Source organism: Camellia sinensis, chromosome 9, assembly GCF_055761805.1.
Source record: "Camellia sinensis isolate YWXY chromosome 9, ASM5576180v1, whole genome shotgun sequence".
Classification (NCBI taxonomy): domain Eukaryota; kingdom Viridiplantae; phylum Streptophyta; class Magnoliopsida; order Ericales; family Theaceae; genus Camellia; species Camellia sinensis.
In genome coordinates this window covers 163,132,047-163,151,460 of record NC_138969.1, presented here as the reverse complement: position 1 = coordinate 163,151,460, position 19,414 = coordinate 163,132,047, and the positions used below count along the sequence as shown (strand labels likewise).

The 19,414-nt window shown below is 34.1% G+C and overlaps 1 protein-coding gene and 1 pseudogene across 1 annotated transcript in view; both read left to right on the top strand.

Annotated features, from left to right (window-relative positions):
• Window positions 1-485: 485 nt before the first annotated feature.
• The window catches only part of LOC114279059 (putative disease resistance protein At4g19050), a 40,982-nt gene continuing 22,053 nt past the window's right edge, over window positions 486-19,414 (top strand). The window contains exon 1 of the mRNA XM_082887903.1: window positions 486-598. The gene's annotated coding sequence lies outside the window, so the exon portion shown is untranslated. The remainder of the gene's footprint in view (window positions 599-19,414) is intronic.
• Window positions 4,795-5,678, top strand: LOC145799870 (cytochrome P450 78A5 pseudogene; annotated as a pseudogene).

Below are 19,414 nucleotides of genomic sequence, written 5' to 3'. Positions count from 1 at the left end.
TTTTTTCGGAATTTTACTTAAAAAAAAATAACCTTATGATTTAGATTGTGAACAAGTCAACAGATTAATTTTTAAATTGATAAAAGTAAAATTTTAAATTTTATTTTATTAACAGAGTTAAATTTTGATTTTTTTTTTTTTTTTGGTAATTATCCTGAACTAAAAATATATATTTTGGAGGCTAAACAGTAATTACACTGCACATTTAGGCTCCGTCTCGCAAGATGGTTGTGACTAAATTAGCTTACTAAGAAATAAAATAAGTTAAAAAATTAATGAAATAAAATATCAAATTTAAATAATAATTATTTCACTTTTTTCTCTCAAAATTATAAAAAAATCAAAATCAAAATCAAAAGATCATCTCAATGGAATTTTTTTTTAATCAAACTAAAATAATCAAAAAGTCAGGAATTGTTGTTTTCAACTAATGAGAAACTAATGGTGAAGGAGCCTGGTCCAGTGTACATATAGAAACTGGAGATGAAAATTGAATACACGACTTTGGTATTGAGTTGCTGTGCTCTGTCGTGGAAAGAGTAACAACTCAAGTCGCATTCCGGTCATCAATTCATTCTCACCATTTCTCAATACTCAGGTTCTCTCTCTCTCTCTCTCTCTCTCTCTCTCTCTCTCTCGTATTGTTCTTGGCTTTGTCAAGCTTCTCTGAGAATTGTGTGATTCCATATATAATTTATCTTGACTTTTATACCAAAAAATGCATATTGAAATTTGTGAGACAAACAATCATTCAAACTTGCCGATGATGTTTCCAACTCTTTCTGTAGAGATACGTCAGATTGCCCGGTTATAGTTTCAGATCTTGATTTTGATTCCTATTTTCTCTCATAACCCTGGGTTTCACGTCTACCCTCATCCATTCTGGGTTTTCTTTGCAAATATATTTTTTTTATTATTAAAGATAGATCGAAAATAAGCTGCGAAAATAACATTAGTCAGTTTTTATGAGAAATTCTATTATACACATCATCTACTATATGCACCTTAAGTTATGCTATTTTTCTTTTTAGTTATGAATAATTTTTTTATTTAGTTATGACGTTATTTTAGTTATAAAATTCAGATTATGTGTCATGTGTTGCTTGGTTATGAATTTTTTTTAGTCATACATAAAATATAAAATTATATCATTTTCTTCTTTAATTATAACGTGCGGTACACACCATTTGAGAGAGGGTTATTATAGTGTCTCTCTTTTTTTTAAAGGATAATTCAATCCTACTTTGAATTAAACACTGTATAAAGTTTTATTTTGTTATAACACCAATAAATCTTAAGTTTAGATAGTTTGAACCATTTAATCATGCAATTTATTTTGTAAACTAATTCGTCTCATGTCAATGTTAACTATACTTGAGCCCACGAATGTAACACATGAGTTGGCAGTTTGGAGAAGTATATTGGGTGTTTAGGTGATGTTGTAGTTACAAAAAAGCCCAAAAGTATACTATAGCATTTTTTTCCTTTTCCCTCCACCGCGAACAAAACGGAAGCTCAAAAATGGAAACGTCAACGTTTCCTTGACGATGTTGCAGTGTTGATCTTCAATTTGTGTGAGTTGAACGCTGGATTTGGGAACGTTACACCCAGAATTCGTTATTCCCCTAATAACATTACAAAAACCCCCCCAAAAAAACCCTAGAAAATCATGGAAACACCCTTCTATCAAATTTACAGAGGCGAAGCGGCGTAGGCACTGGGACATCTTGGAGTGAGATTAACATTGAGGATGTAATGTCAGCAATTTAAAATTAATTCGTAGACGGCATCGTTGATCGTGCGTTAGTGCGATGACAACAAGTATGGGTGTCTTCGATGTTTGTGGAACAATACGACATCAAGGTTGATGCTCGAAATGGGGTTTTGTTTAATTGGTGCATCATATGGGGATTTAGGTGATCTTGTTCACATCACAAGTTTGGGGTTTACCATTGATTGCAAATGTGATGTTGTGCATGTTTGTAATGTGACAGGCACATGGTTTTGTTGGTTAATGTTGTAATGTTTTCACGAGTTTGAGGGTTTCCAATGATTGCAAATGTGATGTTGTGCATGTATGTAATGTAACAGATGCATGGTGTTGTAACTAATGTTTGTATGATTGGGTGTGTATTTTGTAATGTTAAGGGCTAGTGGGAGGATATATGCCTGAAAGTGTTGGTGGGGTTTGCTAGTAGTAAGGGGTAGTGGCTGTTAATTGTTGGGGTTGTCGGACTATGTCGATATTATGTTATGTGGTTAGTGTTTGGTGCTAATGTTATAGGTTGCTAGTGGGAGGCTTAATGGTATAGCAATGTGGCTCTAGGCTGATATTATGTAGGTAAATGTGAACGTTACAACCCACACACCTCCTCAAGAAAACGCAAATGATTTAACATCAATAATGTAACACCAAGTAGGTAACATGAATAATACTCCACAAAATCCTTTAAAAAAATAGAAATGTTAAATCATACCTTATCCACATGCACTCAATCCAAAAAAAAAATCAAAAACATAATCACAATAAGGGGCAAACAAGTAAACTCAAAAATTACTAAATCAAATCAATAATACATACTATAAATAAAAAGGACTATTTGGTTTATAAAAAAACATGTAGGACTAATGGACTAACATTTCCCCACATGGGATTTATGAGTAATTTTTCCTTTTGTTATCCGCAACCCAAGAAGGAGATTGAATTGGGTCTCTAAATAAATTGTTAAATTAAAAATATCAACCCAAGTAATAAATAAATAAATATGCTCAACAATATAAAATAGAGCAATGAAATAAAATGAGCAAAGAGAAAACAAAGCAAATTCAGCAATTTATAGTACTTCGGCACGCCGGGCCTACGTCCACTCCCCAAGTATCCTTTTCGAAAATTTCACTACTATTCTTCAAATAGTAATTACACCACTAGCTTCACGGGGCTAGTGAATCTTTACAACAAGTAATTGAATCCAATCACTTCGATTAGTTTTGAATCTGGTGTCTAGTTTCACCTAACCTAAGTGATTTTATCTCCAAAAAATCACTCACAAAAATTCTCAATAAATTTTCCTCACGAAAAATACAACTCAATAAGGCACAATTCAATATTTGAGAATAGTTCAATATCACAAAATTTTTTCTCTTCTTCATTTCTTATTTTTCTCCAACCAAAACACTTCTATTTATACCCAAAATTCTACTCATTGGGAAAGGGACGCTGCTGTGACAAGCTGAATTCAGATGACGAGGAGACATAGCACAAGATGCGCATTCATCACACGACTTTTCCTTCGTTTGAAAATAGGTCGCTTTCGATGAATAGTAATTGCAAATTTTCAAAACTCGCACAGTAGCTTTATTAAAATATTTGAATGCACAGTGACTTACATAGTAATTTTTCTAAGAAAATCTATTAAAATATTTGTGTGTATAGTAAAATCTCTTTAAATAACATTTATATGATATCTGAAAATATATACCCCTTTTATAATTTTTGTAGCTATTGTAGAGATTTTTGGATACACTCTAATGAAGACAACTCACCACCACATGGGTGTATCAAATTTGTCAAAAGAAAACAACCCACTAGTATCAAATTTGTCAAAAAATTAATAGTGACTAATTGATTTAATTTCAAAATGTGAATAGTAAAATTAGGGGTTGTTTGGGATGACCTAAATAAGTATACTTTTTTTCTTTTTACGAAAAGATGTGCAGAAAAGTAGAGAGATGATGTGATGAAAAAAAGATAAAAAGATAAAAAGTGTGTACTTATTTAGGATAGCCAAACTTGGCCTTACTATTTATGCACAGTAACTTCTACGAAATTTAAACATGCATAGTTAATATATATGATGCAACCGAAATCTATTTTCATATTTTGTGTCAAATGATTGTAAAAAAAATGTGTATTAAAAAATGTAATTTATCAAATAATATTTTAGACATCATCAAAATTAAATCACATGATTAACAATTTTTTTTATATTTTTTTTCTAATTTTTCTTTAATGAGGTGATTGTTAAAGCCAAATATTATTATAATTTGTAAGAACGTTGCTCAAAAGTCCACAAGCTAAACTATCAAGAGCTTGTTTGGGAAGAACATTTGGACTAAAATAGCCATATAAAGCAAAATAAGTTATTTTAACCAAATATGACAAAATATCACATCCAACTCATAATCATTTCATTTTTTCTCTCACAAAAGTCAAAAAAGACAAAAAGCCTATCTCAAACGAGGCTTTTTAACCCCAGACCAAAATAACCAAAAGGCCAAAAAGTCAAAAAGCCAACCCACTCCTCAAACGAGCTCTAAGTCCATAAAGATATGCTTTTATGAAATGACCAAATTACCCATATTTTCCATTTTTCTCTCTACAAGAGGCAATTATGTGTTTCTAGAGATAGCCTCAATCCATAAATAAACCCCTTCTCTCTGCCTGTTCAACTTCTCTATCTTTTTCTCTCTCAATCACCACAACTCTCCTCTTTTCCGTCCTTTTTATCTGGGTTTTCACTGCTGCAAAGTCTGTTCACTTTCACTCTTACGCCGTTCTGGCGGCGATCGTCGATTGCTCCAGCCTCATTCTCAATATGGTTGATTGTCTGTCCTATGTTACCATCGACAATGCCGTCAAGAAGTCGAGGGAACTTGATACTCCGACCTCAAAACGATATTAAAATTTGAGGCCAAGTTTAGGGTTTCAATGATTAAGATCTAGACGAAACTCTATGAATAGACTGAATAGGCTTTGGAGGACAAAATCCACCGCAGGAGCTCGCCGTACCATTAATGGTGTTTTCGATTGTGTTCACTCAGCTTGTGAAAGAATCGCCTTACGAGCTTATCTTCCACTGAGCAATGAGTTTCGCTCTTTACGACAAGTACTATAGAAACCTGAGGAGAATATTAGTGACTTATTTGTTCAGCTCGAAGAGAATCCCTTGTTTGAAGATTTTTAACAAAAAATGGGAATCAAAATGGTAAACCAAATCAAGGGTTTGATAGAGAAGAATGAAGCGATTGAAATCAAGCGAGTATTGGATTTCGGATCGTTAAACAATGTGATGATGGTTGTGTTTGAGAAGTCTTATGACTTCAATGGCTGTGATGGGTCTAAGCTTGAGGGATTGTTGAGTGAATGTATTTGTTGGGAAGATCATTGAAGAACATAGATTCATGAGGTCTGCGAATGAAAAAAGAGTAAAAATTCAACAGATATGGGAAATATGCTTAGTGAATTTCAACAGATAGGGAAAATAAGTTTGGTGAATTTCAATAGATAGGAAAAAACAGGCTTGGTGAATTTCAATAAATAGGTTGTTTGGTGAATTTCATCAGATAAAAAAAAATAAAGTTAGTGAATTTCAATAGATAGGGGATGTGGGCTTAGGTCTGAGCTTAAGGGTTTGATGAGTAAAGGGTATGAGTTGCTTGGGATGTTCAATTGGAGTGATTATTTTTCTCTTCAGGGTGGTTTGGATTTGCAAGAAGTGAGGAAGAGATATAGAGAGCTTGCTGATAAAGCTAATGTGTTTGTTGGGAAGATCATTGAAGAACACAATTTCAAGAGGTCTGAGAATAAAAAGATGAGTAGAAATTCTACAAATAGAGGAAATAGACCTGGTGAATTTCAACGGATAAGAAAAACAAGCTTGGTGAATTTCAACAGATAGGGAAAATAGGCTTAGTGGATTTCAACATATAAGAAAAAATAGGTTTGGTGAATTTCAATAGATAGGTTGTTTGGTGAATTTCAACAGATAGGAAAAAATAGGCTTCGTGAATTTCAACAGATAGATTCAAAAAATATTAAAAATAATCTTGACAAATAGATACAAATTTGAACATATAGGTTCCAAAAAATTGAACAAATAAAAAAGATTTAAACAAATAGGTTAAAAAGCAAAACTAAAAGAAAAATGTCCTCCAAAACAACAAAACATATTTCTCACTACAATATTTCACAAAGGGTGTACTTAAAAAAAAAAAAAACAAAACAAAAGAAATACCGATGGAACCTAACGTCTCAAACAATCCTCAGATTGGGTTTGTTGCCAATTTTCTCTAAAAAGTATATAATTTGTGATTTAAAAAAAAATATACAAATACTAAAAAATACAAAATTCAATTTTGTTTTTGTATTTATTGAATTTTTTAAAGATTTTTTCACAAATATTTTTCTTTTTAAGTATATCTAAATTAGGTGCATCTAAAAAAATTGAATAAAATATTACAAAAATTCAGCAAAAAAAATACGAATTGAAAACTTAAAAAGTACTTTAAAAATTTCAAAACCAAATAGAGTGAATGATCTTGTATATAATTTTAAAAATATATTTATGATTTTTTACTAAAGTTGATTATTAAATTGTGAGTAGCACTATAATTAATATGCATGAGAAAGGGTAAAAGTGGAAGGAAGTATAGTATTAATGAGGTTTTGAACTAGAGTAATTCTACTTACATAACAAAAATATTACACCCAAATTTAAAAAAAAAAAAAAAAAAAAAAAATTCTTATTACACTTTTATCCTTTTTTAAAATTACCAAAAATACCCTCAAAACCCTAACCCTAATTTATCAGCACACCCATCTTTTTCCACTATCTCTACTAGTCACCATCACCGCATCTATTGACTCTTACTGTTGGCGACTTCGCCTTCAACCCTTACACCATCACGACCCAACCACGCTCCTCACTTTCATCCGTTGCGCATTCTTAGCCTTCACCATTACCACAACTGTCGCCGCCATAAACTAGTTCGGCACTATTGCTCAAAACCCTCATTACCATGACCCAATTCGTCTCTAAAATCCAACACTGTGTACGAGATCCAAGGTAAAAGAAAAAAGAGAAGATGGAGGAGGTGAGAAGCGATAACGGCGAAAAGAGGCTTGTTTGAGCAACATTGAAGGGGCCCAATTCATTTTTAGGGGTTTTCTTTCATCCTCTCTCTCTCTTCCCCAATGGTGGAAAAGGTGAGTTTGGTTCATGATGGGTTTGGGGTTTCAAAACTCAATGGGATGGTAGGTTTCAATGGGGCCATAGAGAGAGTCGATGGGAGAAGGAAAAGGAACGATAGTAATGAGAAGGATCGGCGACGAAGGATGGCGTAAAGAAGGGGTGAGAGTTGTGTGAAGGTCGCCGATGGGGGTGGGTCTAGATGTTAGAGTCAGAGATGGTGGTTGTGGCAGTTGTAAGGGAGGTCTCCGGTGAGGTTGAGTATGGATGTTAGGTTTGGATGTAAAAATGAGGGTATGATGGGTATTATGGTGATTGTAAAGGAAGAATTGAATTTTTGTGTGTTGTGTAATGAGAAATTGAGTGTAATAAGAAATTTTTGTAGTGTAAGTAGAATCACTCTTTGAACTATTTTGAAACAATTTATTTAAATTAAGACTGAATGGTCCTTAAAAAAAGTTGATAGGACTTAATTAGGGGAGCTTCTAAATGCACCCCAATAAATAGTTTGGGCACCTCGTTTCTTTAAACACTCCAAATAAAATTTTAAATTTCTAAATTTTTTGTTGAACACCCCATTTAATCCCAACTTTACCCACCTTAATCATCTACCATCGAGGCCACTATTGTGGTGGAGCCATTTTCGCCGCCCCTCTCTAACTTCATCACCCCTCTTCACCAAAGCCTCTTTTACAGTGGTGGTGGGTCTGGATGTAGAGTTAGAGATGGTGGCTATGGCAATTATAAGGGAGGTCGCTGGTAGGGGTGAGTATGGATGTTAGATTTGGATGTAAAAATGAGGGTATGATGGTTTTGTGTTTTGTAATAAGAAATTGAGTGTAACAAAGAATTTTTGTAGTGTAAATAAAATCACTCTTTGAACTATTTTGAAACATTTTATTTAAAGTGAGACTGAGGCCTCGTTTGGGAACCCTCCATTTTAGCTAAAAAGTCAAAAACTTAAATTAGCCAAAAAGCCAATAACCCATACCAAAAAGTCAAAGATACTCTTTTCTCTCTACTTTTTGCACATCTTTTCGTAAAAAGTCAAAAAGTCATCTCAAACATACTAGTTTTTTTTAACTCATTTTGCACATCTTTTCGTAAAAAATCAAAAAGTCATCTCAAACATACTAGTTTTGTTTAACTCATATTTTAGCCGAATAGTCAAAAAGTTACTAAATTAACTTGTTTCCAAACGGGGTTTGAATTGTCCTAAAAAAAAAATTGATATGACTTAATTAGGAGAGCTTCTAAATACATTCCAAAAAATAGGTTGGGCTAGGGGTGAGCATGGTCCGGATTGGACCGGATTATAGTAAAACCAGAACCAATCCATTATCTACGGATCCTGAAAAATTGGAACCAATCCAATCCGTTTAAATCGTGGAACCAATCCGAACCAATCCATTTAAATACGGATTGGATCGGTTCAGGACCACGGATTTATATAATTAAATAACAAAAATATATATATAACACTTTATTTTTATAAAAATATAAATATAGCATCATATTAGTTTCACAATAGCAATATGTCTTTTCATAATAGCGACAAACTGTTCTAGAATTTAAACAACCATAAAGAAACTAGTTCTACCATAAGTATTTAGACCATTACAAATTAACACTAAAAACTAGCAAACAAAAGTAATAAAAGAAGATACTATGCAAGTTTAGGTTTGGATTTAAATTTTATATGAAATAAGAGAAGATACTATGCAGGAGGGTGTATAATAAAAATATAGACTATTTGTATACGGTCCGGATCGGTTCCAATCCGGAACCGTGGGATTCAATCCGGAACCAATCCGTGAACTACGGATTTTTAATTTTTCAATCCGGAACCGAACCACGGATTCAAAAAATCAATCCAAACCTACTGGATTGGACTGGACTGGATCGGATTACGGATTTCACGGATTCCTTGCTCAGCCCTAGGTTGGGCACCTCATTTTTTAAACTCTCCAAATCAAATTTTAAATTTTTTAATTTTTCTTGTTGAACACCCCATTTATTCCCAACTTTACCCACCTCATTCACCCGCCGCCGACGCTACCATTGTCGCCAGAGCCATTTTCGCCGCCTCTCCACCTTCGTCAACCCTCTTCACCGGAGCCTCTTCTACCCTCCGACGCCCCTCTCCGGTGCCCATAATCCCCTCTTTTCCCTTCGTCCCTACCCGGCACATCTCTGCAACCACATTGACCGTCGGCCTCTCTCCTTTGCTTTCTTCACAACCCCGTCGCTCCCCCTCCCTCCGCCACCCACCCGTTCTTCTTCTTTGCTCTAGAACCATTCCCTCTGGACCTTTACAACAAATCTGGATTTGGGTTCTATAGAACAAGTTCCAGAATTCCTTCGATTGGTACCCAACAAATTCCAGAATTGCTTGAACAAAATCTTCGAATCCCTCAAATCTACGTCACTCAATAGATTCAGGATTTGCTTAAACGCCATTAATGTCGGATCTGGTAGCGATTTCGCTCGCTGGGTTGACTTCGCGATCAGGAAATGCGTTCATGAGTTCGATTTGGAGATAGTGAGTTCAAAACGAGGTCAATATCCATACCCATTTTTCTGTATTTCGAATTTCAATTCCCTCAAGTCCTTTTCTGTGCAATACGAAAACATCAATGCTAAACACGTCGAAAGCTTTTTGTCTTCGTGTCCATCACTCAGCAATTCTATTAGGTTTGAAAATTTTTGAGTTGTCCCTGAAACTGAAGTTCTTGAGATTTGTTAATGTTTCAATCTGAACTGGGTTAAGATTTCTGCATCCAATCTCATCTCGTTCAAGTACTTGGGACTAGAAATTGTGTTTGGCGGAAGTGGTTGAGAAGGAGTGGCCATAGCTATGAAGACGCGGCCGGAGTTGGAAGCTTCGCTGGAGTTGAGTGATGAGCTAGAGTTAAGGCTTTGGGCATTTTGGTCATTTAGCTAATGGGTAAAATGGTATTAAAAAAATGAAAAAATTGGGGTGTCCAACCAAACAATTGGGTTGCATTTAGAGGCACTCCTTAATTAGTTTTTTCTTTAGGAAAAGTAAGACTTATTGGTTAATTTCTAATTCCTAACAAAAATACTAAATCCCACAAATTTAACTAAGGTTAAGTTTCGCAAGTTGAAAAAAAGTCAAAAAATTACTAAAAAAGTTACTCAAAAAGTTAAAAAGTTATCACTATTCACTAAAAGTCAAGAATTACGGTTGCACAACTCCCAATCTTAATTTTCCCTCACACACTAATTTATATAATTTTTTAATACACATTTTTTTCATAAAAAGTTAATCTAAACAATTATATTTTTTTCTCAATTTTTTAGTCTAAAAATTCAAAAAATACACTTATTTAGAACATCCTAAACAACCCTTAAGTAAATAATAAGTTGGCACATCACAATTAGGGATAGACAGATATCAGGTTGGGCTTGCACAAATAGTAAGAGTATGTGTCATTCAAAATTCTGTTTAGGCTCTAACCCGACATGAGGCTTAATTTCATCATTCTTAACTGGGCTCTAAAAAACTTTTAAAATCCAAATTTGCCTTCTTAACCCAATAGATTGAGACTATAAATTATTATTATTATTTTGTCTCGAAGGGTTATTGGATTATTTAGACCCTTTCTTAATAATTTGAATTTAAAATATTAACAAAATTTAATTATAAACTAAATAATATAAGGCTTGGTTTGGGAACTCCCGATAATAGTTAAAATGTTAAAAATTCACAAAAAAAAGGTAAAAAGTCAAAAAATTATACAAAAGAGTCAAATATTCTTTTTTCTCTCTAAGTTTTGCATATTTTTCCGTAAAAATTCAAAATAAACATACATAATTTTTTTCATCTCCTCTTTTAGCTCAAAAATTAAGAAGTTACTAAAATAGCTTATTTCTAAACCAATCCTTAAAATTAATATTTTATAAATGGGCTGAGTTGGGTTAAAACTTTCTATCCGAATCCCAATTAGAAAATAAAATAGGCTCAAAATCTCAACCCAGCCCGGCCCATACGCTAAATCTTTATCCTATGAAAATAGGTGTTGTAGCAGTGTCAAACATGGGGACACCTGGGACACGTATGGGACATACCAAATGACGTGTTCCTTCAGTTTTACTTTTCTTTTTTGCAGGGGTCACTACAAGGTGTCCAAATCTGGACACATCAGAGGACACAGAGGGGGTATATTTTTAATTTTTGTAAATGTCTTTTGGGGTTTAAGTGTAACATTAAGAAAGTAATATATATATATATATATATATATACATATATTGTTAGATGCTGAATTTTTTCCTTCGTCATCTTAGTTCTTATCGTTAGTTATATCTTTTTTTTGGATGGATTATCTATTAATTTATTTAAATGTAGGGGTTTATATATATATTGAATTGATGTTAGTTTTTATTAATCTTAATTGTTTGGTAACATAATATTAATCTATAGAGCAAATACATATATATAAAAAACAAAACAAAAAAATTGTCATGTCCTCCGCCATGTCCGTATCCGTATCTCTATTTTTTTGAAATCACCAATGTCCATGTCCGTACTTTATAGTATTTTTCTAAAACCTTGAAAATATTGAGTTGGGTTTTACGAGTTATTGGGCAATTGCCAGTGGCCACCCCTAGTTGAAACCACCCCCAACTCCCATCTCTCTTACATGGCACTTCCACTCTATATAGTCTCATACTTTCAAAACTTGCAGCTGACCAGTGCAATGTACGGAAGAAAAATAATTCTTTTTCAAAATAACATTTTATAAAATTTAGTTAAATTATGGGCTTAATTATATTTTTATTTCTCAGAATATGCTAGTTGTGTCATAAGTCAAGTTAATTTCATCTTCTGCTATGCTATAATAGTAAGGTTTTTAATAAAAAAATCGCAATTATACCCCTATTGACTTTCTATTAACCCAAAAGTCCTATGCCAAAAAAAAAAAAAAAGAAGAAAAAAAAAAAAAGAAACCTTAAGTTGATATTGCATTACTTATAGTTATCAAATCAAATCCCATTAATTATGGTTACCAAAATCCAAATCCACTTATGCTTGTTTATATAGTTGCAAAATAAAATCTCACCAATTATGGTTATTAATGGTTACAAAATAAAAATGTATGAATATGAATTCATTGAAAGTATGAATATTTTTTTAAAATGTATGAATATTCACACTAATTTTCATACTTTTCAAAAATTCATAATATTTATTAGTTAAAAGTAGAAATATTCACATTTACAATTTTCACACTTATCAGAAAATTCACACACACACTATATATATATATATATATATAAATGTGGAGAGAAGGAAACCATGACAAAGCATTTCAGAAAAGTATAAAATTTTAGAAGTGAAAAAATTTTACACTTTCAAATCTAAAAGGAGTGTGAAATTTTTACTTATTTTTTTTTTCATTTTACATAAGAGTAATTTTCAAAAATCTAAATTTTATATTAAAAACAGAAAAAGAAAAAGAAAAAGAAAAAAAAAAAAACTGTCATATATGTTATGATATACATTTATTTAAGTTATATTTTTGTAGTGCAATTAATTTAAGATTTTTATATAGCTTCAGTTTCTACAAATCTTTTAATTGCAAAACAATAGATGAAATTTCATCTATTTGGAATCACTATTTAATTTTATATTATTTTTTTTCCCTCTAATTTAATTACTATTATGTTTAGGGAAAATTAGGTATTAAGTCCTTCAGGTGAAGTTCATAGTAGTTTGGGTCTTGACAAGAGATGCTTCCAAGTTGAGGTCCCTAGGTTTTGTAAATTAAGTCCATACCAGATCCATATTTCACACTTTTGTAATTTTTTATAATTGATTTGGTCCCAATTTTTTCCCCCTCTCTCCTTGTATCCAAATCTAGTTGGAACGGTATCAGGTTTCTCTCATGATTATCTGAAGAGAAACCCAATCTTTCCTACAAATAGTAGTGCACCATCAACCCTGAAAACCATCTCCTCAAAACCCACATTCAAATCATTTGGCTGTCTGATGAAGAACAGAGTGGTTGATCTCACTATGTTCTCACTTTTGATTCATTGGTTTACACTGCATCTTCATCTGCATGCCTTTCCTTCCATCCCGAAAGTCCCAATGCTATCCCAACCATCTCCTAGTAATTTTATTTATTTATTTATTTTTCTATTAGCAAAAAAAGAAAAACTTTATTGATGTAAACGAGAAGTACGTACCCAAAACAAATTACGTCAACAAAGTAAAAGGTTAGAGTGCAAATTGCATCATAGCTACACTAACAAATCCCAACTAGGTTGGCATATGAAAGCAAACAAATCATACGCAAGCACCAAACCCACAAGAAAGTGGTTGGCAAGGTTTCAACCAACAGAAAAACAAAACATAAAACAAAGAACAGAAACAAAACCAGAGAACCAGTGAAGAACATGTTAGAGTTATGGATACCCAATGATCAATCACATACACACAGATACAAATATTTACGTGGTTCAGCCAATGCCTACGTCCACGGAATGAGAAATCAGAATTCACTAAAAACAGAGGGAAATACAAAAAATGGAGGAGACAATTTTTCTCTCTCAACTCAGAACTCTCTTTCTCTCTTTTCTCACTCTCTTCTGGTACACACTATGTGTATTGCTATATCTACCTCTTCCTCTGCCTCCCCTTTTATACGCAAGAAGGGAATAATACTCATCAATGGTGGTCCCTCCACCAAAGCTTGTTTCCCATTGTTGTCTCTCACCCATCCCCTATAATGGAAGGGTGAGTTGTAGGTGAGTAGGAAAACCACTCCACCTATTCCACCATCATGCATTGAGTTGGAGCCAACAATTCTCTCCCTCCACGCTCATATGCATAACCGACTTCTCACTTGAAGTCCATTCTAGCAATAACTCCGCAAATTTCGAGTTTATCTCTGAAGACCACCTTCGTAAGCATGTCAGCTAGATTCTTATCTGTGTGGATTTTGACTAGTTCCAATAACTACTTCTCCATCACGTCGCGTATCCAATGATACCGAACATTAATGTGTTTTGTGCAGGAATGGTACATAGAATTCTTGCTCAGGTTTATGGCACTTTGGCTATACTGTAAACTTTTCTTGCTTTAGTCTCAGTTCTTGAAGAAACCGCTTTAACCACAACATCTCTTTCTCAACTTTCACTGCGGTAATATACTCTGCCTCAGTGGTGGATAAAGCAACGCACTTCTGCAGCTTAGACTGCCAAGACACAGCTCCCCTACAAAAGTGAACAGAAATCATGATGCAGATTTTTTACCATCAAGATCTCCTGCCATATTTGAATCCGTATAGCCTTCCAAGACTGGTTTAGCACCTCCAAAACACAAGCACATTTTTTATGTACCCTTGAGGTACCTCATAACCCTCTTGACTGCTACCCAATGCTCTTTCCCTAGATTGGAAAGGAATCTGCTCATCACTCCAACAACATGAACAATATCTGGTCGGGTGGACATTATTGCATACATCAGATTCCCTACTGCAAATGAGTAGGGAATTGCCTCCATCTCTTCTCTTTCTTTTGTAGAGGAGGGACAAGAGCTCTTACTCAGCTTGAAATGATTAGCTAGCAGAGTATTGATTGGCTTGGCATGTTCCATGTTGAACTTTTCAACACTCGTTCAATGTACTTCTCCCGTGACAATCACAACTTCTTGACTTTCCTGTCACGTATAATTTTCATGCCCAAAATTTGTTGTGCAAGGCCTAGGTCTTTCATGCCAAAGGACTGTGATAACTCCTTCTTCAGTGACCTGATTACTACAGCGTCCTGGCCAACAATCAGCATGTCATCGACATAGAGCAAAAGTATGATGAAGTTTCCATCGGGAAATTTCCTCACATATACACATTGGTCTGCAGCAGTTATCTTGTACTCATGGCCCACCATGAATGAGTCAAACTTCTTGTATCATTGTCTTGGCGTTTGTTTAATGCCGTGGAGACTCTTTTTCAATTTGCAGACCAAATTTTCTTTCCCTTTCACTTCAAAACCTTCTGGCTGCTCCATGTAAATTTCTTTCTCCAGATTATCATGGAGAAATACTGTCTTTACATCCATCTGTTCAAGTTCCAGATTTAAACTGGCCACTAGTCTCAAACCTACTCGAATGGATGACATCTTTACAATTGGCGATAATATTTCATCAAAATCAATACATTTCTTTTGGCCAAAGCCTTTGACAACCAATCGAGTCTTATACTTGACTAGCTTTCCGCTGCCATCTTTCTTCAGCTTTAAGTGCTCTCCGACCATGGGTAAGTTTTACCAAATCATAAGTCTGATTTTTCTGCAAGGAATTCATCTCTTCTTGCATAGCTTGTTGCCAACTACTCTTCTCCTTATGATTTTATACTTTTTGAAAACTTTCTGGCTCCCCCTCATCAGTAAGCAAAAGATACTTTATAGCAGGATATTTTGATGACGGCTTAGGCTCTCTTGTTGATTTTCTCACCTATGGACCAACAATCTCTTCTCTTAGAGGGTTGTGGCTCCCCCTACTCAACACCCTCTTCTTCTAAATGTTCTTCTTTTGGAAATTCATCCTGCAACTATACATCATTGGCTACATGCTACAGTAACTCTTTTTCATCAGTGGCATGCTGTGATGGTGCAGGATTCGGAACAATTTCCGAAACATCATTAACTTTGGGTTTAGCTGGTTGCCTAAAGTTTTTTAAGGTCTGGCCTTCTTGAACACCACATCTTGGTTTTGAATGACCTTATTTTTCAGATCCCACAATCTGTGTCCGAATTCTTCATCTCCATAGCTAATAAAGATGCATGGAATTGCTTTATCATCCATCTTCTGCCTATGCTCTTTGGATACATGTGCAAATGCTTTACACCAGAACACTCTCAAGTGAGAGTAAGAAACCTCCCTTCCAGGCAACACTTTTTCTGGAATCTCAAAATTTAGTGGAATGGATAGCAATCTGTTGATCATATAGCAAACAACACGCACAACTTCTCCCCAAAATGGCTTTGGCAGCTTTACCATTTTGAGCATATATTTGACCTTTTCCACAATGGTCCGGTTCATCCTCTCAGCTTCACTGTTGTCTTGTAGGGTTCTAGGAACAGTCTTCTTATGCCGGATGCCACAAGTAGCACAGTAAGCTTCAAACTCTTTTGATATGTACTCGTCTCCATTATCTGTTTGGAGACACTTCTGCTTCTTACCGATCTCCCTTTCCACCATAGCATGGAATATCTAAAAATGCTGGAACACCTCATCTTTGGTTTTCAGAAAATGTACCCATACCTTCCGTGATACATCATCAATAAACGTCAGGAAGTATTTTCTATCACCCAAAGATTTCACTTCTATCGGACCAAATACATTAAAGTATACACTGCTCAACAACTCTGATTGTCTTCTGGATGATGATTGGAAAGCAACTTTATGATGTTTTCCAGCTCTGATACCACTTGTTAGAGTTTTGGATACCCAAAGATCAATCATACACACAGGGGACACAAATATTTACATGGTTCGACCCAATGCCTATGTCTACGGGTGGAGAAATCAGAATTCACTAAAAATAGAGGGAAATACAAAAAATGGAGGAGACAATTTTTCTCTCTCAACTCACAACTCTCTCTTTCTCTCATTTCTCACTCTCTTCTGGTACATACTCTGTGTATCGCTATATCTACCTCTTCCTCTTCCTCTTCCTCTCCTTTTATTGGCAAGAAGAAGGGAATAATACTCATCAATGGTGGTCCCTCCACCAAAGCTTGTTTCCCATTGTTGTCTCCCACCCATCACTTCTAATAGAAGGGTGAGTTGTAGGTGAGTAGGAAAGCCGCTCCACCTACTCCACCATCATGCATTGAGCCGGAGCCAACAGAGCATACAACTCCAATAGTGAAGAAACAGAAACAGAAACAAGAGACCAGTCCTAGCACCCAAAAACACAGAACACAGGATCACCACCCTTCACTAAAAATCATAGAAAAACTCCCATTAAAAGAATATCAGATCACGAGTACTCCATATATGGTCTCAGACAAAACATATCATTTACGTACAGAGTCTTTGCATCAAATTTCATCTTTGCCCACATTACTACTCTTACCTTAATTTTCTCAATCTCCTCTTCCCACCTTGGCTGAACTCTAAAGACATAATTATTTCTAAGCTTCCATACAGACCACAAAATAGCCAGAGGGATCGCTTTTCGAACAGCTTTCTTAAGCTTCTTAAACTTCCAGCTCTGCCACCAATCAAGAACAAGACAAACTGAGTTAGGAGCAACCCACACCATACCCCACCAATTCACTAACTTTGACCACACCTTCCACACTACAAAGCACCTTAACGGTAGATGATCCAATGACTCAACCTCCCTCCCACAAAAACAACACAAACATGCCTCCTTATTATCAATAATACCAACCCTCATTAGCCCTTTTTTTTTTTTTTTGTGGTCATTCTACCCTTCCCTACTAGGCAAGCCACCTAAAAAATTGGACGCTTGGAAGAGCCATGTGGTAATAATCTTTCTTGCCAAATATATACACACATTATGATTTGCATAACTGTTTATGCTCATGTCATTTATTTAACATAATTTTCTACACATGTCCTACATGTATGCCATATATATACACAAGCAGTGTCATGTGTGATGCACGGAAAAGGGAGAAAAATATTTTACCTGTACTTTTCACTTAAAAAATACTTTGGTAAAATATCATATAATTAAAAGCTACAATTTAAGTAATAAAAATGTTAGATAGGTAAACATAACCAAACTAAATACTTGAGAAATTGGTATCTTCATGAGAAATCAAGATAGAAAGTGTGTTTATTGAGTTCACTTAACTCAGCACCATTTATTCAATTATTAGGTATGGGGGTTGTTAGTTTATACTTTTGTCATGTGTGAGTATTTGTCACTTCACATATGATATAGCTAAACCAAAACCATTTCATTATCAATCTTCATAACAAAATAGTTCAACGTAAAAAGCTATTAAAACATAAAAGCAGTACAAATTAATATCGTACTTTAGTGACAATACTTAAACCAACAACACTGATGAAATGTACAAAAGTAATTGCAAAAACAGGAAAAGTTATAATTTTGATGCTATGATTTATCTTAGTTTCACTTTGATATTTTGATTATTGAAGCTTTACTAAAAATAAAATAAAATAAAAAAGAGAAACCAAATGACCAGCCCAAATGTAAATCATGACTGCACTCATTCAAACAAAAAGAGGGGAATCATCATAATAATAATAATAATTAATATACTCCCTATAAGTATAAAAAGAAACACACTCAAAAGACTTTAAAAAAAGCTATTTGCTTGTTCTTTTGGCCTTTCATTTCAAAGCATTTACTAACAAGTTCAACAAAAAGTTTAACAAGAAAATGCTGTAAAAAAATGTCTATATCTTTTCATTTTTAGATAAAGGATCGTAAATGCCTACACATAATTGAATAAGAACCCCACCATGCCTTTTACCTCCAGCTTTCTGGACTGGGAAGCAAGACTACTAATTCAAACTGTTAGAAGCATAAGCTTATTGTGATTCGACAGTACAATATCTATTTACATGCGACTATCATATTAAAATATGAAGCCACGACTTTGCAACGAACAACAATATTATATTCACGCCTACTATAATATTGAGCAAATGCAATTTGCAATAATAAATCAAAGAGGAACTATGTATCCATTTTTTTGTGCAAGGTGTAGAACACATTCGTTATGACAACTCATCGAAGTAAGAAATATATCAACAACTTATGTTAAGAATACAAATAACAATACCAACTACTTATGTTAAGAATACAAATACGTATCAATTTTAACTTGATATTGCGTGCCAATCTCTACTGGTCAGGACTTATTTTGGTTGGACTCTCATTCTTCTAAGGAGGCTAAAATCAAACTGATGGAGTCAGGAAAAAAATAGAAATACATTGGAAAAAGAAAAAAAAAAAAAATTAATAAGCATTCTTTGTTGATTTATGGAATACCAAAAGCAACAAACTGCATTAAGAGAGAGAACTTTTTTTTATTTTATTTTTATAGGAGGTAGGAAAAACAAGACCAATACAATGGAAGAGGGGAAAAAAAATAAAATAAAAATAAAAATAAAAATCAGTAAACATTCTTTGTTGATTGATGGAATACAGCCAAAAACAGAAAAAAAGAAAAGAAAAAGAAAAAAAGAACAGAAAAGAAAATCTTCACAAGAAATATTCACAAATTCTTTCCCACCTTGGTTATTGTCATATTTTTTGCCTTTGCAATCTCGCTTTGTGTGACCAATCTTACCACAACCCGAACACTACTTGCTTGTAAACTTTGGTTGAGTTGGAGATCAACCATTTCTCAATTTACTTGTGCTTCTCTTTTTGTTGCCAGCCTTGTTGGACTTCTTGCTTCTATCATCT